This window comes from Urocitellus parryii, unplaced genomic scaffold (genome assembly GCF_045843805.1).
Source record: "Urocitellus parryii isolate mUroPar1 unplaced genomic scaffold, mUroPar1.hap1 Scaffold_53, whole genome shotgun sequence".
Classification (NCBI taxonomy): Eukaryota; Metazoa; Chordata; class Mammalia; order Rodentia; family Sciuridae; genus Urocitellus; species Urocitellus parryii.
In genome coordinates this window covers 3,834,002-3,859,622 of record NW_027554068.1, presented here as the reverse complement: position 1 = coordinate 3,859,622, position 25,621 = coordinate 3,834,002, and the positions used below count along the sequence as shown (strand labels likewise).

The following is a 25,621-nucleotide window of genomic DNA, read 5'->3' as shown; positions in this document are numbered from 1 at the left end:
CAAAATTTGAAGACTCTTTCTTCTACTAGATACAAAGTTTTGAAAATGTGATGCAGATACTATGAACTCAGACATTATAAAAAGAAGAGATGAAAAATTCAATATGATTTTTCTAATAGTCTAAAGGAGATTTAAAAAGATTTATCTGTGAAAGAAGAATATGGCGCTTTAGAAAAAGAACGTTCAGATACCAAGAAAGAGTTCTTAGAAACATGCTTTTAGTAATTAAAAAAATCACCTATGAAGTTGAAAAACAAATTGGAGGAGATCTTACCAAAAGTAGAACTAAAAAAAAACGAAAACAGATGAATAATAGAAGAGCTCTCTCTCTCTCTCTTTCACACACACACACACACACACACACACACACTCACATGCACACACACAGAGACACACAGACACATGATAAGTCTAAGAGGATTAATGTGCTAAAAATAGAGGCCCCCAAAATTAAAAAAAATGAAAACAAACTATCAAAAAAATAACACAAGAAAAAAATCCTAAAATTGAAAAACAGGAATGTTTATAATGAAAGGTCCTACCACTAAAAGCACAAAAAAGATATATTTAAAAGACACTTCATGCTGGGATTGTGGCTCAGTGGTAGAGCCCTCGCCTTGCATAGGCGGGACCTGGGTTCGATCCTCAGCACCACATAAAAATAAAAGGCATTGTGTTATATCCATCTACACCTAAAAAATAAATTAAAAAAAGGCTTCATTATTGTCTCTGAAGATAAATGCATATTGTCATAGGGCTTGGAAGAAAGTAAAAATAAAAATGTTGCACTAAACAAGGTTCTTATCAAGATTCTAAAACACAAGTACCAACCAACTATGCCCCTTTGTAATAAATGCTACACTTCAACAATTAAAAATGTTAAAAAATCATTAAAATGTTAAAAGCACTTGATATTTTAAGGAATTCTATTATGATTTATTACATCAATATGGCAACTAAAAGATTGCCTATGTGTTAGTCTTTGTGTCACTGTGACTAAAATACCTGACAAAAAACAACTTAGAGATGAAAATGTCTATTTGGATTCATGGTTTCAGAGGTTCAGTCCAACTCCATCGCTTGGGGCCTAAGTTGAGGTAGAAACATCACAGCAGAAGGGCAGGGAAAAGGAAAACTTCTCACCCCATAACAGCCAGAAAGCAGAAAGGGAAGGAAGAGTCTTCAAAGAAGATAAAACCTTCCAGAGCAAGCCCCCAGAAACCTACCTCCTACAGCCACATACCAGTAACTGCCTGCAGTGACTACTCAGTATAGAAGTACTTTCAAATTATTAATCCATAAAATGGATTAATCCATTGATTGGATTACAGCTTCCATGATTTAATTGTTTTACTTCCGAACGTTCCTGCATCAACACAAGAGCTCTGGCGGGGGGGGGGGGGGAATCTACCTTGTCTCCAAACTATAGCACCTAGTTTGTGCAGGTCTAGAAGACAAGCTAGGGGACTAAGAAAGGGAACTGGGAAAATAGCCTCCGTTACACTTTTCCTAAGGATGTTAAAGCCCATTTGTCTTAGTCCATTTTGTGCTTGAGATTAAAATTTGTAAGTAACAGAAATTTATTTCTACAGTTTTAGGACTGAGAAGTCTAAGTCAAGGCACCTGGTTTGATCTGATGAGGGTCTTCTTGCCATGTCCTTTCATGGCAGAAGGCAGAAGGGCAAGCTCATCTGTCACTGGGTGAAGCCTCCATTATATAAACCTCATTAATAAGGAAAAAGCTATCTTGGCTTAACCATCTCTTAATGGCCCTGCCTCTTGATACCATCACATGGGCAACACTGAATTCTGGAGTGGACTCTTTCAAGTCACAGCACCAACAGACTGCATATAATTTTGAAATACTACACAGGACTAGCGAACCTCTCAAGATGCTTTTCTGAGGTTCAAAAATTCTCTTGGTAAAGAAATGAACACAAAATTTTGCCAATACTACAATTGCATAAAAATGCATTTATAAAAGGACCAACCATAATAATCATAAAATTAAAATGTTTTGACATTGTTTCTATTAATAATACTTTTATTCACTTGAATTTTTCTTAATATTATTATGTTACTTATTATTATGTTACTTTTGCAATTGAAAATTAAACTTTTCCTTTAATTTTAAAATTAAACTGACCCCAAGTTAAAAAATGATGGTTTTAGTTCATTTTGTTTACTCTCATGACACGTTCCTAGACGATTTTATGAAGACCTAAGTCTTCCATTTAGTATTAGGAAGAAGTAAAATGTTAAGGGGTATTTAAGCTCTGTAAAGTTGAATAGAATAGCATTTGAATGACAGGATATAATTACAGATCACTAAGGATATGGTACAAAATGTACCAAATCCCACCTCTTCATACTTAGCTGAGAACAGAGTGTCTCAGTGAGATATGAGATTAATAGAATATTGAAAGAAATAATGATTTGAGAAGAACCAAATTTTCCTGGTTGAAGCCATCAGAACTGGAAGAATTATTACTAAAATTAAATAAAATCCAATCAACCATAATGGGCTAAAGTCTGTACTTCTCACATGTTATTTAATTGAAATCTACCCTTTTATTTTCATTTTATTATTTTCCAATAATATTTGTACAAATACTCTAAATGCTGAAGTTCCTTATGGGAAAATATTGTACTGTATACAATATATCTCTCTGTTTTGGTAGAACTTCCCTAAAAGCAGACTCTAGGTCTGAGAATAGGTTGTTTCTTAGGGATGCAACCTAGGAAGCAGAATTAGGGAGTGGAAAGAGGGAAGAGGTGGAAAAGGTCTTTTAAAAGGATAGATTCTCAAGGTCACTTAGGTAATAGAAGCCTGGTTAAAATCAGAGATGGTCCAGGTGATGTGGCCTGAGGCACCCAAAGCATCTTGGTAAACTCACATACCTAGAATTTTGGCCCATGGTCAAAAGATTCTCAGTTAAAGCTTTATGTGTAATGCAGTCCACCCAGTGACCCCCAAGCTTCCTGCTCCCATCAGTGATATCATCGAAGACCATCTGAGGAAGAGTTGCATGTTTCCTTTTATAATTATATTCCAAGATCTCAGTTTATTTTGTCATGTGTTTTGTAGCCAACAACAACAGAAGCCTTCCCATACTAGTGTGATCTAAGCATGGCAATATTGTTTATGAGGATATGAAAGTATCTCAGGAATCCCCAAAGGAGCTTCAGACTGAGTCTGCATTCAGAAATCTCAAGGTGGCCCCCTTCTCCGCATGCTGCTTTGTTCTTCTCTCTGCAGGATTTAAAATGAGCCATCATGTCATGGGAAACGAGGATGAGAACTGGAGCGGGGAAGTTGCTGACTATAGATTGCGTTGCTGGCTATAGATTCCACAGAGGGCTAGTTGCATTCTGTCTTTCCAAACATTTTGTAGACTATTAACCTCTTTTTTTTCTGCCAGAGCTACTTTGGGTTGAGGTGCTGTCACTAGAAACCTAAGCCATCATTTCTAACACTGCATTCAGAGGTTGTGGTGTTCACACTGGGTTTTGAAGGACAGTAGCTTTTGCTAACCAGAGAAGAAGAGGTGGAGGAGAGAAAGTCCAGAAGAGCAGTTTATGCAGAGCATGAAAGTGGAGAGCCACTTGGGAAAGCCACTTAGAATGGCCTTGTGCTCCATCCCCAGAAAAACACACATGCAAGTTAAGTATCTAGTCAATTAAGGAAGTCCACAAAGACATTAAGGCTGGCCAAACACCTTCTTTGCCTTCACTCGCCAGCAGTGATTGAGTGCGTGTTGTGATTCTATGACATGTTACACATCATTACTACAAATGCTACATCACAGATCAGCTGGCTTCTCCTTGACTTATTTTAGGATGCTGTCATGTTCCTGATCCTATCCACATCTGCCTTCCTCTCGTGTCCTAATCTTTATAACCCTCTCCCCAACTCTAGCTTTTGTAAGGACTGTCAATCAGTCACCCAATGCTCATTGCCCATGCTGAAGATGGGTACTCCCTCAGAGAGCTGAGAATTTCACTACAATAAGGCAGATAAAGAAGATAAAGAAGTCTAAAGACATCTAAGGACTACATAAGAACTACAGGAGCTTGCATAAAGCATATGCCCTCGTGCTTGGAATGGTCAGTGAATGCTGCACAGAGGAGTTAAGCTGGTCTTCTAAGGAGGTGTCAGAGTTAGAAAAATAGGGAAGAAAGGGCAGGAAAGGGAACAGGGTCAGCACAAACCAAGAATCAGAGGAAAGAATGTGTCCAGTCCAATTCCAGGACTGGAAATGACTTGACCCGTGGCTCCAGTCACACTGGTTAACTCCCTTAGTGAATGTTGGTCAGAATGATAAACCATTAGGATGTAGGGAACATCTTCCTGTTCGTTGAGAACTAAGTTCAGCTGCTGACTTAATCTTGAATAAGATATTAAAATCTGCACAGAATATCTTTGGTGACCATAAACGATCTTCACTAGGATCAAAATAACATTTAGATGTCAGTCAACAGAAAGGGGTTCTAATGGGAAAAAAGGTGTTTTTCCACTCAAAGTCTTGACACGTACATATTTTCCCACAGAACCTGCAGACACGGATTATATTATATTAGTATGAAGACCTCATAATCCATTTTAATATTTCAAGCTTAAAATGATTTTCTTTGAGTTGGAGGCAAAACTAAAAGTTATGTTATTAATTTTCTATTTCTTAACTTTTCCAATTTACAAGAAATAACATCCCCAACTTAAACCCACAAATCATAAAATTCTCCTATTATAGAGTGAACAGTTATCATCACCTAAACGTTACTTCCATGCAGATTAAAACAATTTCACCTTTTCACAGTGACTGAATGCGTGTTGTGATTCTATGATATGTTACACATCGTTACTACAAATGCTGCACCACTATGATGTAAAAACACCAAAGACTTTCAAAGTTTCAAAATTATTTTTTTAATATCGTATCTCAATCAGGTACTCACTTCTTCATTTTTTTTCTCCTACCATGTTTAAGTAGGAGTGACAACCTCAATCTTATAGAAGCAGTTCCTTTTTGAACACTTCTTCTTTCCTAGAGTGAGAGCTGAACTTTCTCCATGAAGTCATGTCTCAGTTTGGGCAGGATTTCATCTCATCTTCTCTGTCCTGTGAAACCTCCATTCCCTATATAGTCATCACCCTGTTTTGTAGACAATTTCCTTTTCCCTGAAGATCCATACTCATCCAACAACATAAGTTAAAAAAAATTGAAAAAGAAGATCTCTATTGGGTATGCTATGATTTGGATAAGTGTTTCCCCCAAGACCCATTTGTTTATAAACTCTTGTTCTCCAGAATGATGCTAGTGGGAGGTGGTATAACCTTTAAGAGATGGGACCTGGTGGGAGGTCTTCAAGTCAGTAGGGCATTCCCTTAAAGAGGATTGTGAAACCCTGGCCCCCTTCTCTCTCTCTACTATGTCCTATCCATAAAGTGAGTGATTTTGCTCTGTCAACCACCTCCACCATGATGCACCACCTCCCCACAGGCCCAAAGTGACAGGGCCCTAGACTGTGGACCGAAACCTCTGAAACTGTGAGCCAAAATAATTTTTTTTTTATCTTTATAAGTTGATAATTTATAAGTGATCTATTTGTTGCTGTAATGGTGAGCTGACTAACAAAGGCATAAATCAAATGAAAAACCAAAATCAACTCTAAATGGCAATAGCATACAGAAGGGATGAGTTATCCCAAGGCATATCAGTGCTTTCAATATGTCCCATCTGTCAATAATGTAACATTAACTCATGGTGATGCCCAAGAAAGCAATTTTATTTTAAAATCTCTATTTTAAAGCCTAAATGAATCAAATTCCCTCCTTCCAAATAATTTATTAGTTCTCTTGAGGAGTCCATGTAGCTACCATCTGTACAACACATAAAGTAAAAGCCTCAAACTGAAGGACTGATTCGACCTAATGACCAGACAGTGGAACTTACTGGTGGTATGTCCATTGGCAACCTGATCCTACTTGGCGTGTCAACACCCAGATCAAAGATAGAGTGGGCCTAAGTTCCATAAGTTACAGCTGGATTCATGAGAGTTTTTGAAAGGTGAGAAGTTTCAACAAACTTCAGGGGGCATAAAAATACAACAACCAGGAAGTAGAGAAGGATATTCAAATTCTTAGGCTCCTTATCCATACATCCCTAGGGACAAGAAGAGAAGGTCAAGTTTGGCTCTGGCTTGGAGACTCTCCTGTTCTTGTCCAACCCCTTTGTCCAGTAGCTTCTCAACACCTTCTCACACTTTATGTGTGGCCATTCTCTGACCTGATTCTGCGACACTTCGGTCTCTTAACTTCATACTGCATAATCTCAGCTCTTAAAACTAAGCACCTGTCTTTGCCTCTCTCCTCCCTACCCTGCCTATCTTTCCTGCCAAATGACATGGTTCCCCACCATCAAGTCCAATGGACATCCCTACTCTCAGTAATTACAAATAGCTACACAATTTAGAGTAAATCTTATATTAGCTAGTCTGAACCTCAGTTCTCCTATTTGTAAAATGAGGTGTTTGGATGAAACCGTTTGTATGGTCTCTTTGAATTCCAAAATATTACTGCCTTGTCAGACTCTTGGAGATGGTGACCTGCCCCTGATTAGTCTTTCATCAACAGAGGAGGTGAGTAGCAATTGAATGTACTGAACAGACATGTTAAAGAACAATATTCTTTGTAAAACATATGCTTTCAAGTCAGTGGGCCCTTAAAGTAATTGTAGTTTTAAGATGAATCATTTCTGGCCTCTAATTGAACCAGGTCTAGAATAAAGTTTTCTTCTTGTATAATACCCTCTGTCTTATCCTCACAAAGAGCATGAAACAGCCAAAGTTTCTGCAGATAATGAGACCAACACTGGTGAGCTGATGCAGAAAAAGAAGTTACTGAAACAATTCAAGGGTGTTTCAAAACATTTCAGAAAGCCTGGAGAATTAGCCTTGGAAATAGGAAATCAGGTGTGCATAGTACAGCCAGGCTCTTACCAGAGGCTCAGTCAGCAGAGAGTGTTGGCCCCAACATCATTAGCCCTGGACACTTGTCATCATCCATGAAGTCTCAATTCCATCCAGCCATCTCTGGCTTTCTTATCATTCCTGAAGATCCAGAGTCCCAGGAAAGAGTATCTGATTGACAGAGCTCCTCAGATGTCCTCACAAAAGATTCAGGGATCTATAGGGGGATTATCTGTTCCTCTCCAGCTTCCAGAGCCAAAAAGTGAAGGCAGAAAGATGTGAACCCTTCCTCACCCATCATTACTTAATCAAAGTTTTGCATGACATGGGAGCCTTCAGAAATAAACACCCATGGTGAAAGGCCTGTTTTTGTGCCTAATTTTTATGAAGAATGGACCAGCCACATAAAAAATGTAATTAGATAAGAGAAAAGATCTACTAGGGATTCACTGAAGAAAAACTAAGAGGGGCTGTATGTCTAGATTCTTCCTGGCCTTTCTTTGTAGCTTTCCTGCCTCCCAGGTATGAGGAAAGACTACTCTGAAATGAAAGTCTTCAAGGGAGAAAAGAGAGAGAAGACTTTCTGGATTTTATGGCTTGATTTTTTGGAAGAGAGTTCTAGTCTCTATGATATTCTTTAGAGAAGAAGAATCCTGTTTTCTATGACTTTGAGGGAGAGAGAGGGCTGGAGAAGGTCAGAGAGACATTCACCACTGAGGCCTTCCAATCTCCTTTAGTTCAAAGTACTCAGCATGCCAAATTGCTGTACTTTGAGGTACATTCTTCTGAGCTTCTACAGAAGAAAGATTCTGGATCAGTGAAAAACAATCTTGGATTTGCCAGAATAGAAAGGGTATTTGAATGCTGGACACACAAAAAAAACAACAACAACAAATATTCACCTCACAGTTTTCTCACTTAGGATTACAAATTGCACACATTATGAAGGCATGTGTACAGGGTTTGATTATGCTATGAGCAACTTTAAATCTTATTAATTATCGCAGTATTACCTCATCTCTTCAGTGTTTTATATGAATCAGTAGTTGCCTCTGTTAATGAAAACATATTCATCAAAGTAGTGACTAATTTATTAGGCTGGCTTTTCATATTTGCATGGCACCTCTGCATGGCAAAAATGAGTATCTAGAGTGAATAATGAATCACCAGAAGAAGAAAAAAAACACATCTTTGTTCTGAGTACAGGCTGTCACTGATTTTTAAAGTGAATATAATACCTGGTATTTAGTCCTGGTTCAAAGTTCTTCACAAAACTGATGTGATGTTTTTCCAAGATGTTCCATTGCAGTTTTATAGGTCAGAGAGGTGTGTCTGAGTTACCTGGAATTCTTCTTATAAAGAAAAGAGGTTCTGGTCTAAGGCTTAAGGGTTGCATCTGGTAATGGCAGAGTCTGGAGTGCAGGGCATCATGTGGCAAGAGACAGGGAAGCTGACTTACCTCGAAGTTAGAGGACATATTTGAAGAGACACAAGAGCCAAGACTTCTCAGTCTCTCCCTAGAATCTACCTGCTACCTCTCACAAGCTGTTCTTCCACCCAGAAACAAAAGCAGCAACTTATGGCACTCAAGGCCCAGGTATTAGTAGAGTTTTGTCGAGGAGCTCAGGAGTCAAGACAGACCTTCTGAGAGAATGTTCAGCTCAGAAGGGGGATTGGCTGATGAACTGCAGGGGCATCACTGCATAAAAGACTCCCCCTTTTTTAAAGACAGCCAGGGACCAACCAAAGAAAACCTTCCCAAAGAGAAATAATCATCCTGCAACCCAGAGTCATCTGTCCTGGACCCCACATTCCTCCTCACCTCAGTGTACCCAGTGGCTTTGACTCCTAGCTCCATAGGCAGAACAAAAACAACAATAGACAATGTGTAAACTAATGATGTGGCCATGTTTCAATAAAATTTTATTAATGGACACTGAGATTTGAATTTTGTATAATTTTCATGTGTTATCTTCTGATTTTTCAAATCATTTAAAAACGTAAATGCATTCTGAGTGCATGGGCCATGCAAAAGCAGACCAGAGCTGAACTTGGCCCATGGACTATGTTTGTCCATCTCTGCCAAAGAGCACAGTTCTGGCAGAGAAGAACTGAATTTGGTGCATTTTTTAAAAAAAATCCCTGTACACAGTGTATTTTGCATTCATAAGCACCTGCTGTGTGCCCAGTGCTGGGCTTGATGTCAAAGACAAATATGAATTGTCTGGTTTGGGGGATGTAGATGCACATAACTATAATACTGGACTGGCAGTGATAAATACCCTAGGAAAGCTACAAACTGAAATTGCAGCTCCTGGTTAAGGGGATGGAGAATGCTTCATGACAAGGTGGCATCTGGAAAGTGAGAAATGGGTCAATTGCCTTATGCACCTAGAAATTATGAGCATCCAATCTGGCTGTGGTCCAGGATGAATTCCCCAGGGAGTCATGGACAGGCTGGGATGTCCTGGTCAGGCTGCGCAAGGGCCCTCCGGAGCTACCATGGCTGGGTGACCAAGAATTAATAAGGATAATTCAAATGGATACTATCAAAAATATATCAGTTCTTTAAGATTCTAAATTTCAAGCCAGTAAAAAGCAATATTTGAAGTTATTTGAATCTTTTTATGTTTCTAATTTACCAAAGAATCCACCTGGCTAACTGTTCTGGAAATGAATTGAGTTCAAGGAATCCTAGGAGGGGAAAGTGCCACCGTGTACTCCAGGAAATAGTGTGTCCCCAGGAGCCCTAGTTTTCAAACGGAGCCATTGTATGAAAGCAAGCATAAAACAATCATTTCAAATATGCACTAGAACTCTGAGCTTCTATCAATCACACTATGCCCTTACTGAATCCTTATTAAACAAGAAACCCCCATTTTGTGCTTCAGGAGAAAATTACTAAACATTACACTGCCCTTTCCTTTTGGCTTTGAAATGGAAGTCTTTTTGGAAATCATGAATAGGAAAATAATAAATTACCCATCCCAACATAAAAATAGGCAGAAAAAAAAATGAACTCGTACTGCAAGGATGAGAACTAAATTCTCCTTCAGTTGGTTAGAAAAATGCCACGTTGCTCACCCAACAAAAAATACAGAATGAATCTCTCTGAGTGCCTCATATGAAAAAGATACCATCCTGGGACCTAGGATGCTCAGAAATGGAAGTGACATTAATCTGCATGCAGTGATCACCTCCCTCAAGCTGACACACAGGCTGTCTGATGGGAGATGAGCAGTCCAGTTGCTGGCACCCAGATGAGCTGCACTGGGAGGAGGCTCAGGCAGAGCGCTGCAGTCCTGCCTTCCCACTCAGGCATTCACCGGCTGCTCCTCTCTCTGCCAGCTTCATCCATCACCTTTCTCCTTTGCCTGGTCATTGGATTAGTAGATAAGAAACCCAAATGCAGGCTGAGTGCTAATCAGTAATGAATGTGTACAAACTACAGTGCACAAGATCAACACTTCAAATTCAATCCATCATTATTTTCTTTCTTTCTTTTTTATCTGTCTATCTATCTATTTATTTGTTTATTTGTGTGTGTGTGTGTGTGTGTGTGTGTGTGTGTGTGATACTGGGGATTGAACCAGCACCACACAAACATACACAAATAGGCAAGAACTCTACCAACTGAGCTGTATCCCCAGCCCTTATCATTAGTTTTTGAAAAATATTACATTTATATGGTTCAAATTTCAACTATTCTAAGTATATATCAATTAAAAACAAAATAAGACTCCCTCCTGTCCCCCAGCCTCTCAGTTCCCCTCTTTCAACATAGCCAATGTTACTAAAATTTCCAAATCTCTTTTCAGAAATATTCCATGCATATTATAGATTTCTAAAGATACTATTTTAAATTATGAAAATAGTTACATCAGTTGAAGTAAAGAGCTAGGAAGAAGAGATCCAAAATGCAAAAATCTCAAATAAAAATAGAAGTTTCTTCTAGCATGCATGAGGCCTTGTGTTTATCCCTAACACCACAAATAAAAGAAAATAAATAGGAATTTCTTTCTCATTTAATAATCCAGAGTAGGTGTTCCAGGTCATTGGGTGGTTCTGTACTAAAAAGTCGTTCAGGAATCTAATATTCCTGACAGCTGTACCATCATCATCTACCAGGTAGTTCCCATCACTGCCACTCCTGCGGGGGAAGAGCAAGTAGTCAGGGACCTTCTCTTGTGCACTTCGCTTCCACTCTCTGATGACCAAAGCTTAGTCACCTGGCCACAGCAGTTTCAAGGGAAGCTGGGAAATACAGCCATATCCCAGCTATAACTCTGCTACCACTCCTGTGGGTGTGCCTTGTCACTCTAAGGAGCTGGGTTGCTTAGTCCCTGGCCCCTTCTCTACAGGTCACCCACAATACTTTTCCAGGCTGCTGTCATGTGTCTCTGCCGAATGAAGGCATCTGACCTTCCCTAAATCCTCTAAGTACAGCTAATATCAGATTGCAATGCTTAACTGTAATGTTTACCTCAGAGGAGGATTACCATGCAGAATAACCATGCATAATGGTAGGCCATGCTAAATGCCTATCCAGTGGATATTCTGCCCTTTATTGACTTATCTAAAAATAATTTCATAGTGCTATGTTCTGTGTGCTTTATAAACATGAGCTCATTATATTCATGATAACCCTCTGATGTAGGCACTATTATGGTCCAATGTTCATATTGCAAAAGAGGAAAACAGAGCCAAGAGAGGTTAAATTGTCCAGGGCCATGGGTAGAAACATGGAATCCTTACTTTTTGTACTAACAGAATCCTGATTTCACTGAGCTCAGTAAATGACTCTTGCTTCCTTTAAAGGCAGAGATAGTCACATGACCCAGTTCAGGCCAGTGACTGTGAGTAGAAGTCAGAGGTCAGGAAGGAACCAAAGAAATCTTTTTTTTTTCCTGATCAAATAAGAGAAATATAGGACTGAGGCTGTGGCTCAGTGGTAGAGTATTCGCCTAGAATGCATGAGGCACTGGGGGGTTCGATCCTCAGCACCATGTAAATGTAAAATAAAGATATTATGTCCACCTAAAACTAAAAAATAAATATTTTTTTTTAAAATAAGAGAAAAACAGTTGTTACACATTGTTTGCATTTTGACCCTTACCCTTCAGGCCTATAATATGGATATGATGTCTAGAAGATAGACAGCTATTTTGTGATCATGAGAACAAAACTATGAACTAAGAATGACTGAAAGGGAGAGAAATAGAAAGAGTTAACCTTAGATTCTTTGTTAAGTAATGTGTGTGTGTGTGTGTATGTGTGTGTGTGTGTGTGTGTGTGTGTGTTTAGTCCCATTTGGTTAAAACACTGAAATTTGTCCAAAGCTACCTTAACTGATATTTAAATATGGACTCTGGTCCTGATCATCCTGAAGTCCATAGGTCAATTGCCCTTTTTTAGGAGTACCCCTACTGGCCTCTCCTTCATTAGACCTGCCTTGTCCTCTTGTCCAAGACTTATTCTCTCTGTATCAGGCCCAATGCCAACTTTTCCTAATGCACAGCAGACTAGCTTTTCATGACCTTGAACATCTGCATTCCAGAAAAGGAGTTTGGATATAGCCATGTAAATCTCAGGATGCAATCCCGAAACTGGATAACCCCATCTCACAACTGCTTCTGAAGTTACATTTACTAAACCCTTTATAAAGACCAAGAAAAGAATAAGAGACATCTTCTAAACTTTGAGAAATTACAGCCTTATTATAAAGTCAAACAGGACAATTTGTTGAGAGACCAAATAATGAGACTCTCATCTCTGAAGGACAGTTTTCAATTAAAAAAGAGCCAAATTAGGGCTGGGGTTGTGGCTCAGTGGGAGAGTGCTCACCTAGCATGCATGAGGCACTGGGTTCGATCTTCAGCACCACATAAAAATAAAATAAAGATACTGAGTCCACCTAAAATTGAAAAATAAAAAAGAGCCAAATTAATACACATGCTGTGCAATATTGACAGACAAAATCCCAGTTCCTTTCGCAGAGAAGATGGTCTAGCATAGTGATTATTGACTAAGAACCAAAAATCAAACAAAAAATGTATATTCCATTGCTATTTGGGAGACTCCCAAAAACTATTCTGAAGCCAATCTTTTCTGTCACTTTTCCTTTGTTCTCATAGTGAGGGTGCCCTGGGCAGCACAGGAGAGAGGTGCATGCAGCTGGGATTCCCTGTGACTGAGCACAGCCAAGTTTAAGGGTTGTGGATTTTAAGCATAGAACTCTTGAAAGGAAGCATTAGCCCTCACTACTGATCTTTCTAGCACATTATAAGCATTTCTTTTCTTCTCAGAGCAGGGAAGCAATTATCTCCCAAAGATGAATCAGAAAAAAGAAAACTATATAAAAAAAACCATCCCCGCTTTAAGCTGTTAGGATTCAGAGAACATCAGGGAAATGTTGAACAGTGAGGGGAAAGGGGGACCTAAAGAGAAGCATGAAAAGAAACCAGAGGAAGAAAATTATTAATATAAGAAGCAAAACATGTTCTGCATTGCTCAGTGTGACTAAAGCTCAGTGTTCAACACTTACCTGCAGCGTTTCTTGTCCTAAGGAGAACCCCCTCCAAAAATAGATCATAGTCACTGTACCGAAATCTTTTCTTCAGTGAAAAAGGCCTTCAAAAGTGTATTTGCATCTCCAGAGCCAAAGCAAAATACTTTCCTGTATTTTAAAGCTAAGAGGATCGGGGGCCAGGGCCTGATGATCAGGGACCAGGCTCCACTGGGATGGAGCTCCACGTTCCTGCCACAGATCCAGGTGGAGCCACCTCCACAATACCCTGTGGTCCCAAAGCAGGAGAGGCCAGAGCTTTGGAGGCCAAGCCAAAGTCAAGTCCCACCACAAGCAAAGTCCTGTAGCCTGAGTGATCCATTCAATTCTCTAGGACAGATCTGGAAATACTGAGGAAAAGCTGAGAACCTGTCATTAGAGATGGGAAGAATAAGGGTTGCTTTTCTGAATTTGGGTCACTAAGGCTTTTTTTTAAATCATTTTATTGATCTCCTGAAAGAAAGAAAAAGCTTTCTAAATAAAAATAAGTTTCTTAGGAGACCAAAACAGGAGGACCAAAAGTTCAAAGCCAGCCTCAACAACATAGCAAGGCTGTAAGCAACTTAGTGAGACCCGTCTCAATATAAAAAATAAAATAAAAAGAGCTGTGAATGTGGCTTAGTGATTAAGCACCCCTGGATTCAATCTCTGGTACAACAAACAAACAAGCAAACAAAAAAAATGTAAAAAAATGTTTCTTAACTATTTGGAGTGGGGTTGGAGGTGGGTGACAGGGAAATGTATTGGGGTGGAACCGCCCCCCCCCCCCGCCACACACACACTAAACCAGTTAGAATGTGTGTTTCTAAATTCCAGATGTTTATTATTGAAAAATGAAGGAAGGAAGTTTGGTTTCTTTACCTGTAAGGTGAGGATAATAAGAGTTGTGAGGACTAAAAGGAATAGTGCTTGTCAAATGCTTAACTGTACTAAATACATGGTGAGCACTGAATATCATTAGTTTTTCTTACTTTTTATTTTGAAATAATTTGAGGCTTAAGAAAGGATCTAAGAATAGTAAGAATTCTTACATGCTTGATCCAGATTCTCCCATCATTCCCATCTTACCTCTCTCTCTCTACCTATCACTAATTTTAAAATTAACATTTAAGTTGTTATTGACGAAACACCTGTGCATGTCTTGTGCAGTCAAACAATTGCTGTATGTCAGGGCTTGGACAGAAAACCATTAGCCTTTGACTGACATCCCCACCATGGTGCCACTCCCCAAATGAAGCCACTTAAACTCCATGATTATGCCTATACTCAATTCTTCCTATGAAGACTCCATATTCTTGATAGTGTGCTTATACTAGTTATTGTTTTAGGTGTTACCCATTTGGGGCTTCCAGATGTTCCCTTTTCCACAGTTATTTTTATGGAAAGATTTAGGCACTTAAGCAAGCCCTTCACATCTGGAAACATGTTGTTCATCTTGGGGAAATTTTCTTGGATCCTTTTTTTCCCTATTTTTTCTGATTTGGGGGATTGAACTCAGGGGATACTCTACTGCCGAGTCCCAGTCCTTTGTATTTTTTATTTTGAAACAGGTTCTTACTAAATTCTGGCCTTGAATTTGCAATTCTCCAGAGGAAGAAAATTATTAATATAAGAAGCAAAACATGCTCTGCATTGCTCAGTGTGACTAAAGCTCAGTGTTCAACACTTACCTACAGAGCTTCTTGTCCTAAGGAGAACCCCCTTAGGGGTGAGATTACAGGCCTGTGCCACTGCACCCAACTTTGGATTGGCTTCTTGATAATTTCTTCCTATGTTTTCCCCTGTCCTTTCTTTTTGAAACTCCTACTGGTCAGATGTTGGACATTTTAGATTCATCCTCCATGCCTTTTTATTTTCCTCCATGCCTTTTTATTTTCCTCTCTCCCTTTCTCTGACTGTCCTCTCCCTCCCCATTTTTTTCTTCAGAGATGACTTTATTTTTATTATGTAACCTTTCTCTTGAGATTATCAACTTCATATTTTCATATCTGCTCTTTAAAATTTCAAAAGCCTTTTGTTATTTCTGATTGTTTCTTTTACATAATATCTTTTCTTGTTTTATATTGCATCTATTATATTAGTGATGGGTTTTATGTTTTCTTCTTCCTACATTGTCTATTTCCCCCAAATTTTGATATTTCTGTTTATTTATTTGGTTTAATTTTTTTACATTTGAAACTTTCTCAAGTCAGAAAATCCTAGATGGTCAGCTCATGTTTAAGAGAATTAGAAAATATAAAGATGTTTGGGAAACTCTGAATATGTATGAGAGATTTCTGGACCATGAACTTTATTGGTGGTTAATCTGAGGGCCATTTGGAGGGAGCATCTGGCAGAGAGGTCTGTCTTCAAACTCTCTGGGAATGCAGCAAGAGGGTAGATAAATAATTATCCTAACATTTATATTACTCCTGTTTCCGTCAGGATGATACCTACACCCCAGCTTAGAAGGACAGGCTTTGGCATCCCATCCACCCTACCTTACCTCTCCTGCTATAGGAAGTCAGTCCTCACAATCCCATCATCAATCCTGAAGTAGATTCATCCCCAGAAATGGAGGATGGAAAGGGACTGATGGTATGTGGGGGACATTCCAAACCACAAAGCCTTGCCCACAATGAAGCATATGTTGTGTTGAACACTGCCTTCCTGCTGTTAACAACTAACAAGTCTTAGTCTATTAGTGTTGCTACAGCAAAATACCATAGACTGGGTAATTTACAAATAGTAGGACTTTATTTCTCATAGTTCTGGAGGCTGGGAAGACTAAGGGGTTCAATGTCTATCAAGAGCTACTCTCTGTTTCAAGATGATGATGCCTTGTTGCAATATCCTGGTGGGGGCTGCTGGGATAGTGAACACTGTTTCCTCACGTGGCAAAAGGACAGACAAGCATGAACTGACTACTTCAAGCTCTTTTAAAGGGCCCTAATCTCATTCTTTTTTTTAATATTTATTTTTTAGTTTTAGTTAGACACAATACCTTTATTTCACTTATTTATTTTTATGTGGTGCTGAGGATTGAACCCAGGGTCTGGAACATGTGAGGCTGCTCTACTGCTGAGCCACAACCCCAGACTCCTAATCTTATTTTTAAGGGCTCCATCCTCATGAATTAACTCTTAAACACACTGTCTCTTAATATTATTACTTAGCAATTAAGTTTCAGTATATGAATTTGGCAAATGTATTCAGACTATACCACTCCACAATGCAGAGTCTGCTTTCCCTAATGTTTCCCTCAGCATTGGTCCCCAGCCCAAGCAACCCAGACTCTCATTCTCTACATGAAAGCCCTTGTCTCAGACATGGTAGTGGTGGCAGGTTGGTGGTGGCCAGACATGGTGTTCCAACATCAGCTCCCTCTCCTACCAGCCTTAACACAGACCAGGTCACCAGGGAAAATCCTCTGATGGATTTTATCTCAGGGCTTTGTTTTCGTAGACATGATTAAATTAAGACTCTTGGGGCTGGGGTTATAATTCAGTTGTGAAATACTTTTCTAGCATGTGTGAGACACTGGGTTTGATTCTCAGCACTGCATATAAATAAATAAAACAAAGGTCCATTGACAACTAAAAATTTTTGAAAAAAATAATCTTGAGATGGCAGATTATTCAAGTGAACCTAGTATAATCACAAAGTTCCCTATAAGTAAGGCAGGGGAATCAGATGCTTCCATGTGACAATGGAAACAGAGATGGGAGGAGAAAAAGGAGAGAGATTTGAGCTTGGAGGAAGGAGCCACCAGCCAAGGAATGCAGGGAAGCTTCTAAAAGCTAGAAAAGTCAAGGAAACACATTGTCCCCTAGAGCACACAAAAGTAAGGTACCCTGCAGGCAACTTGATTTTAGCCACATAAAACCCAGTTTGGACTGTAAAAAAAAAAAAGAATTGTATTGTTTTAGGCCACTACATTTGAAGTGATTTGTTTGTGGTAATAAATAACAAAAGGAAGGCTAGGGCTGTGGCAGAGCACTTGACTAGCACATGTGAGGCACTGGATTCAATCCTCAGCACCACAGAAAAAATATAAACAAAATGAAAGCATGCCATCCATTTACAACTGCAAAATTTTTTAAAAAAATAAATAGCAATAGGAAATTAATAACATAGGAAGAAAAATTGGATTACTTTAAAAAGTTGTTTGGCAATATCTACAGAGCTGAACATATGCCTACTTCGTGACTCACAATTCCAGTACTAGGTATGTACCCAACAGAAATAGGTACATATGTTCACCCAAGGACATCTAGTATCATGTTTATAGCCATATTGTAATGTCTCAAACCTGAATATTACCCAAATGTCTATCAGGAGTAAAATAAATAAGTTGAGCTGTATACACATCATGGAATACTATATAGCTAAAAGAATGAACAAACCACAACCACACACAGTATTCATCTCTAAAATTTAATATTGTGGTAAATTAGTCAAACAACAGGGTGACAGGGTGACAAGGTGATTCAAGTGCCAAACAAGCAAAACTAATGTATGCTGTTTGAAACCACTACTCCCCACAAGGGGGAGATATAAAGAGATCTTCTGGGGAGCTGGCGGTGTTGTTTCTTAATCTGGATTATTCAATTTGTGCAAAATCACTGAATTTGGGAAATGTGCACCTTTAAATATGTACACTACATATACATAGATAAAAAGCTTTAAAAATAGACAATGGGAAGAGACCTAAGACTTCCAGCAAATTTGCCCAGTCCTTTCTGGGAACCTCCAAACAAAACATGGCAAAGGGCAACCCAGATCCAGGACTTCCAACTCCCACCTCTAGGGTAAAATGTCCCATGAACTTGCTTCTAAAGACTCTGAATGACAGAAAACAGTGAATCTTTTCTCTGTCAGACTCTCCAAGATAAGCACAGAGTTAAAACCATATACTTGGTATGGGGATATAGCTCAATGAGGGATAGATCATTGGCTCATGTGCAAAAGGCCCTGTGTTTGATCTCCAGCACCACCACCACCACAACAACAACAACAACAAAAACTGTTGTTTTAATTTCATCTTTCTTGATCTTTCAGCGGAGTTTAATATATGAACTGTATTTTTGTTGAATGTCATATTAAGCCTTAATAGCAGTATAATATAGTTATGAATTCATAAAAATAAAAACAAGAATGATTGTTCCCACTAACACTCCAACCAGAAGTGAGGCTCTGGCATTGCCTAAGTGACCAGGATAGAGCAGAGTCCCCCGAGGGCAGATTCACTGACCAGCCGCGTGGATACTAGCTGGACAGAAAAAGGGGTGCAGAAGCCGACCAAAGATCCTAGGGGCGTTGGGGACCCTGCCACCCTAGCTCTAGGACGAGTCAAGTCTTTGGGGCCAAAGCGCAGTGGCCAGAGGAGGGGCGGGGGCCGGGCTTATGAGAACAGAAGGCGGAGCTTCGGAGAACAACCTCTGGCCCCCACCTGCAGCGCAGTCACTCCCAGTGCATCACTCCTAGAGGAAGCGCCGCACAGCCCCAGCCTCTGGCGAAGTGCGCGCCTCCCGGCTCCCACTCCAAGCTTCTCAGCCCGCCGCCCGCCTCTCTCTGCCAACCAGGGGCTGGGACGTGGAGGCACCGACTAGCATCTGAGATTGGCGCCACGGAAGACCAAAGACCATTACCCAGTTCCGACGGCAGACTGGGGTGGGCAGCTTGGTCCGGCTTTGCGCCCTGGGGCCACCAGTTTGGAGGGTCAGAGCTGCCCGAGGGAAGCGACGGGCGGCGCTGCTAACTCGACAGAGAGTCTCAGGTCAGTGTGCGGCGCCGACTCTGCCGGCTGCACTTGGGGAAACTTTGGGTTGCCGTGGCAGCTGCTGGGAGGAGGGCACCGAAGGCGCAGCCCGAGACCCCGAGGCCGCGTGGCCTTCCTGCGCCCCGCCCTCGAGCTCAGGCTCTGGATCTCGCACCTCACGCGCATCCTGACACTGCAGTGCCCCGAGCCGAGAACGAGACCCGGCCCACAGAGAGGCAGCGGGCTTCATGGGCCTCCCCAGCGCTTCTGCCCCACCACCCCGGGGTGCGCTCAGCAGGAGCTTACCCTCTGGCCTCCTGCAATCCCCGCCGGTTCTCGGCTCCGGCTTTTCGGCGGCTGGGGCTTGGACCCCGCAGGATGCGGGTTCCTCCTCCTTCTTTGCCTCACGGCGCTGGGGGAATGTACCCGAGCCGCGAAGCTGCTGGGTGTCGGCGCCGCAGCGGGAGCGGTGCGCGCTCGGCCACAGGAGCGCGCGGGTCCGAGGGTCCAGCTCGAGCGCATCTCCGCAGGTGCCTGGGGCCGCTGGGCAGCAGGAGGTGCAGGCTGGGCGCAGAGGGTGGGTTGTGGCTTGAGGAGCCCTTTGCTGCCTCTGGCTTGAGCAACCAGAGTCAGACAGGGGTGGGCAGCTGGGTCCCGTGGCTCTCCAGCGCGCACATCCTTGGCACCAAGGATGTGCGCGCTGGAGACTCCCTTCACACAGAGGCGGGGTGCAGAGGTGCGCCTTCCCTGGGATAAGGGCAATGGCTGTCCCCTCCGGCGCGCCATTCCCCAAGGGTGGGCTGCATCCTCCCAGAGGGCTGGAGGTGAGGAAACCACTCTTCAGGGGCCCTGGTCAGAATCCCCTTTCGTGGATGGCAATAGCTTCAGCCCGCCAGCGGCTGCCCTGGCTCACAGAGGTGAAGAAACATGCGCCCCGCTCCCATCCGTGCCCCAACGCTGTCGCCCCAGTCACCTTCCTTTGCCCTTCTCTGACAGCAATTTGCTCCCTCCCGTTCTTGGAAAAGCCTGAAGAGACGCCATCGCCATCGGGGATCCAGAGACGCTGCCAGCATCCTCAATAGCTTAGAAATCTAGTCATCTTGGTTCCCTGAGATTGGAGGTGCAGGTTTGTCCTCCACCCACCCCTCTGTTACCTGTGTGTGTGTGTGTGTGTGTGTGTGTGTGTGTGTGTGTGTTGAGGGGGAATCTATTCAGAGATGTACGGGTGTGTATATCCCAAGGATTTTTCCTAAAGGTCCTGGGGACAGCCCCAAGGTAATAGAAGATACCTAGTCCTTTGTGGGTATGTGTAGGGAACAGTACTAGCTACTCCTTCCCTTAGGCATTTTGTCAATAATTCTTAGAAACTGGTGAGGGGGAAGAGCACTCTTCTTGGCCAGTCCCTTACATTTCCTGGGACAATCTCAGATGCATCTTGCTGGGTAGGAGAGGCATGCTTTTCTTGTGGCTGGCAGGCTTTCCTTACTCCAAGTTGGCCTGGGCATCCTGGCCTTAGGCTCCCCACAGGACCAGGTTTTTTCAGACTTGTTTGGGAAGAGCAAGGCAGCAAACCTCCAACCCCCGGGGCCTGTTCTAACTCAAGGCTGTACTCTGAAATCCAAAAAGGCTCCCTTAACTCCTTTCTGGGCTAACCATCTCTACCCTTCACTCCCGCAGAGGAGTTGAGCATCAAACCACTTGAAGACCTGTAAGAGTTAGAGGTAGGGGTTGATAGCATATAGGAATGAAGAGATTGCCCCACATTTTCTCGAAGTGGGCAGCAAGCACCTGGTATTGAATATCTAGGAATAGAGCCTGGAATCTTATTTTTAACAGATTCTCCCTGTGATGTTTATGCCCACAAAAGGTGAGAACCCATTGGTAGAGGAAATTTGGCCTCATTGTCCGACCCCACCAGCACAGAGGATTCACATGCAGAGGACCTGTATTTGCTGATGTATGTTTAGAAACTGTCATTTTTTGAATTCTTCAGCAACAAGTATATTTGAGTATTTTAAAATTCTTAGAACTGTCTACTGTGACATAGATATTATCCTCATTTTAGGGGTGAGAAATGACTTCCCAAAGGTTGGTAACTTGAAGAGAGACAGCCCAGGTTCTTGACACACACACCTTGCTGCCTCTTCTGCATAAAGGCAGGACTCGGGTTAGTGGGAAGGACTGAATTTGAGCTTCAAACCTATTTCTGATGTTTCACTCCCTCTCTCCCCAACCATAGCCAGACAACTCACTTTATGGTGGGATAATGAATCCAATTAGAAAGTATAGTAAAAGGAACAAAGGAAAACAACTTTTTTGACCTAATGAAAGGAAAACTGAGGGAAATATTGGGAGAGAAAGCCATAGGAAAGGCCTAGCCCGTCACCTCCAAGACAGCTTTTAAAGTACCTCAGCCAAAACGGCACTGTCATGTTAGACACTGCATGAGTCAAGTTCTCCAGACAGAACCATGCTCTGCAGCAAACTGGTCATCCAAGAGACAAAGAGATGTTAAGAAAGGACACGGAAACTTGTACTTAACCTCTGACAGGCAGGTGGGTAAGACGAAGGACCTTGGGAGAATTCCCTTTTCTTTTCTTTTCTTCCTCAGCCTTCTTGCCTGGATGAACCAGGTAAGGGCCTGCAGGGCAGGCTCCATCCTACAAACAGACACCCACCAGTTTTCTATGCATAAAATCCACTCCAGGTGCTTTTACAAACTCGTAATTGGTGAAATATGATAAACTGAACAAACACTGTAGAGATTTCTTAACAAGGAATTAAAAAAACTAGACTCTAAATGAGAAACATGCTTGCAGCAAATCATTGGTGTTTATGTGCCTCTGAATAGCTTTGATTTCCTTTGGTAGGAACTGACAGCTGGCTGCCAGGAGACTCATCCAGGGATAGAAGAGAAAAATTGAAGTATGAAATTTGGAATAAAGTTTTCATGTAACTTTCTATTTCCATTTGGAGTGGGTGTGTAGAAGGGTGAGTATAGTTATTGTTTGAACTGCTTCATTTATCCACAGATATTTTTAATAGGACTCATAATTTTAAAATGCAACGATTTTCTTTCTTCCTGGCTTCCAGTCTCCTGGTAGCAGGGCAGACAGAGAACTGGGGATCTCAACTTTCAGCCTACAGATTCTCACTTTATCCACATTTTCAGCTTGCTGCCTTCAAGTTCAGAGCCTTTCTGATCAGTTTGCTCAGGTTATCAATCTTTGTTTTCTTGCAGTTAGTTGTCTGCTACTTGGGACAGGGTGAAATAGCTGGAGGTCCAGGTACTCTGTCTGCAGATTTTCAACTGTCCTCTCATCTTCAGTCCTGTGCCTCCCTGCCACTTTCTTCAATGCTTGGAATCTCTGAGTGCTCAACTTCATGGGCCCTGTTTATGGGTGGGCTCCCTTCTCTTTGGGCCTCCTCCCCTGGCTCTTTATTTTGCAGCTATCTACCATTCCACCAGCTCAACTCTCTTCCAGGGCTTATTTGTGGTGCCTACATCAATGAGAGCAATGACCGCGGGGAAACGCCTTTAATGATTTCTTGTAAGACCAAACACGTGGATCACCAGAGTGTCAGTAAAGCCAAAATGGTGAAGTACCTGTTAGAAAACAGTACCGATCTCAATATACAGGACAAATCTGGGAAAACTGCCTTGATGCACGCTTGCTTAGAAAAAGCTGGTCCAGAAGTTGTTTCTTTGCTCCTAAAGAGCGGAGCTGACCTCAGCTTGCAAGACCATTCTGGTTACTCAGCTCTTGTTTATGCAATAAATGCAGAAGACAGGGAGACCCTGAAAGTTCTCCTTAGTGCTTGCAAGGCAAAGGGGAAAGAGGTCATCATTATAACCACTGCAAAATCACCCTCTGGGAGGCACACTACCAAACAGTACCTAAACATGCCTCCTGCAGACATCGATGGGTGTCATTCCCCAGCCACCTGCACCACTCCTTCTGAGATAGACATCAAAACAGCCTCATCACAAGTTTCACATTTTTCTGAAACTGAACTGACGCTTTTTGGCTTTAAAGACCGGGAGGCCTGTGGAAGTAGTGATGATACCTGCCGCAGTCTGGCTGGGCACAATTCAGGAGCCACTTGTCAAAAGAAACTAACTTTATTTTTAGAACTACAATCGCCAAACAAAGCAGCTCCTCAGGATAAAACCCTCAGAGCCCAACTGCCACCACCGGCTTCCACAAGCCTCTCACCCACACAAGCCTCACCACCTCCCACAATCCTCCTCCTCTTGAGGCTGATTGGCTGGGTCGCGTGGGCGGAACCAAAGAAGTCCCCCAATGAGCAGCTCCATGGTCTGAAAGGGCAGGGAAACAGCCCAATGAGCAGCTCCGTGGAGGAGCCAATCAGCTAGATGTTGCTGGGGCCGCTGTGAGCCAATCATCAGCTGGCAGTCTGAAGGGCAGGGAAACAGCCCAATGAACATCACTGCAGAGGAGCCAATCAGCTAGATGTTGCTGGGGCCGCTGTGAGCCAATCATCAGCCGGCAGCTGGAAGTTTGCTGGCAGCTGGAAGTTTGCTGGGGCCCCTTTGGCTGTGGCTCTCAACAGATATCTGGGAACCAGGCTCCCCTGTGAGGAAGCCTGCAGTGTCCCCTCATGGGCTATCCCAGGGTCCAGCCTGGATCAAAAGTACCCCGTTATTAAAGCCCCAGAACAGAGTGGCCTCCTTGCAAGAGGAGCTCCTGGATATTACACCAGAGGAAGAATTCTCCAAAACCAATGGGCTGGCACTTTCTAAGCGATTCATCACAAGGCACCAAAGCATTGATGTAAAAGATACTGTGCATTTGCTCAGAACCTTTGATCAGGCTGGTTCGAGGAAGATGTAATATGATGAAATAAATTATCAATCTCTGTTTCCAGATGGAAATCAGCCATGCGCTGAAATTCCTGTTGACCAGGACCCAGACCCTAACCAGACGATATTTACCTCCACCTTGAGAAGCATAGTTCAAAAAAGAAACTCAAGGGCGAATCACTACAGCTCTGATTCTCAGCTCTCCGAAGGCCTTATTCCACCAACTTTAGAAGATGGTAAAGCATTTACAGGAAAAAATAAGATCCTCTCGCCATCTCCTTCACTATTGTCAGGCTCCAAAGAATTGTCAGAGACCATCCCCCCAGGGCCCCTGAGCAGGAGAAATCCTGCAGTTTTAGAAAGGCGGGGTTCTGGAGCTTTCCCTTAGATCACAATATTATGCAGACCAGGCAATGGGTTTCTGCCACCCTTAATTGTAATTCCTCACCCTCCCATGTCAGATATCAATGTCAACAATAGGATTTGTAGTCTTCTTTCTTGTGGTCAAAAAGTGCATATGCCAACAGTTCCTATTTTCCCTAAAGAATTAAAAAGTAAAAAAATGTTGTTAAGGAGACAGTCTTTGCAAACAGAACAAATTAAGCAATTGGTAAATTTTTAAGAGAAGGCTAAAAAACACATTGTCTTCAGATGTCTGTGTCAGAGAAATACACACATAGAAAGCTTAAATGTCCATCCTTTTATGTCTTGTAATTGGTTAGCCCATTGTGGTTAGGTAGACTAAAATATTATGTTTTGAATTAAGCACTGTGAACATATGCATATTGTACAGCTTCTGCTAAGGGAATTCTCTCAAACAAAATGAAAGCTATTTTTCTCAAAGCTTCCAATATTTATCAGCCTTCATGTGGTCCAGGTTTTCCATTTAAACAAAAATGAGCAAAGAAAGGTCACAATATTTTGAAGATTTTAAAAAATTTTTTCAGAAATGTTTTTATTAGGAAACAATGTTTTCAAGTCATAATTATTTACCATTTCATGTCAACAAATAAGGTGGTGATTTTCCACAATGCAAAAAGCATAAAAGAAAATGACAGCTCTAAAATGTTCCAACTTCAATCAACTCAAGGTACAAAGAAAGAAAGATCAAATTCTGAAAAAAAATGTTGACTGAAGGTAGGTTAAGAATTAATTTAAAAATTTAAAAGGTCAAAACACTATAGTTAAAATAGGCCACCTGTATTCCTGGTGTCAGCTATATCAGTATCAATCTGGCAGGGTCAGGGATTTTACAAGCTACTAATAACCTATGCCAAGTGTTTTTGTGTGCTTTTTATTTTGCTTTGGTTGTTTTTAAACAACCTTATATACAACTGTTGTCTAATGGTATTATTCTTGTACCACATCTTTTAATTCCTGTTATTTTTGGAAGTAGCATCTACAGGTTTCCAATAACAAGATAATACAGAATTCAAAAAGCATTCTTCCTAAATTACATCAAAATATACTTGTCTTCCAAAAAGAAAAAAAAAACAACCAACAAGAAAAAAAAAGGTTGACA

The 25,621-nt window shown here is 41.6% G+C and overlaps 1 pseudogene; it reads left to right on the top strand.

Annotated features, from left to right (window-relative positions):
• The first annotated feature begins 21,898 nt into the window (after window positions 1-21,898).
• On the top strand, window positions 21,899-24,721 carry LOC144252703 (ankyrin repeat domain-containing protein 34B pseudogene; annotated as a pseudogene).
• Window positions 24,722-25,621: the final 900 nt, after the last annotated feature.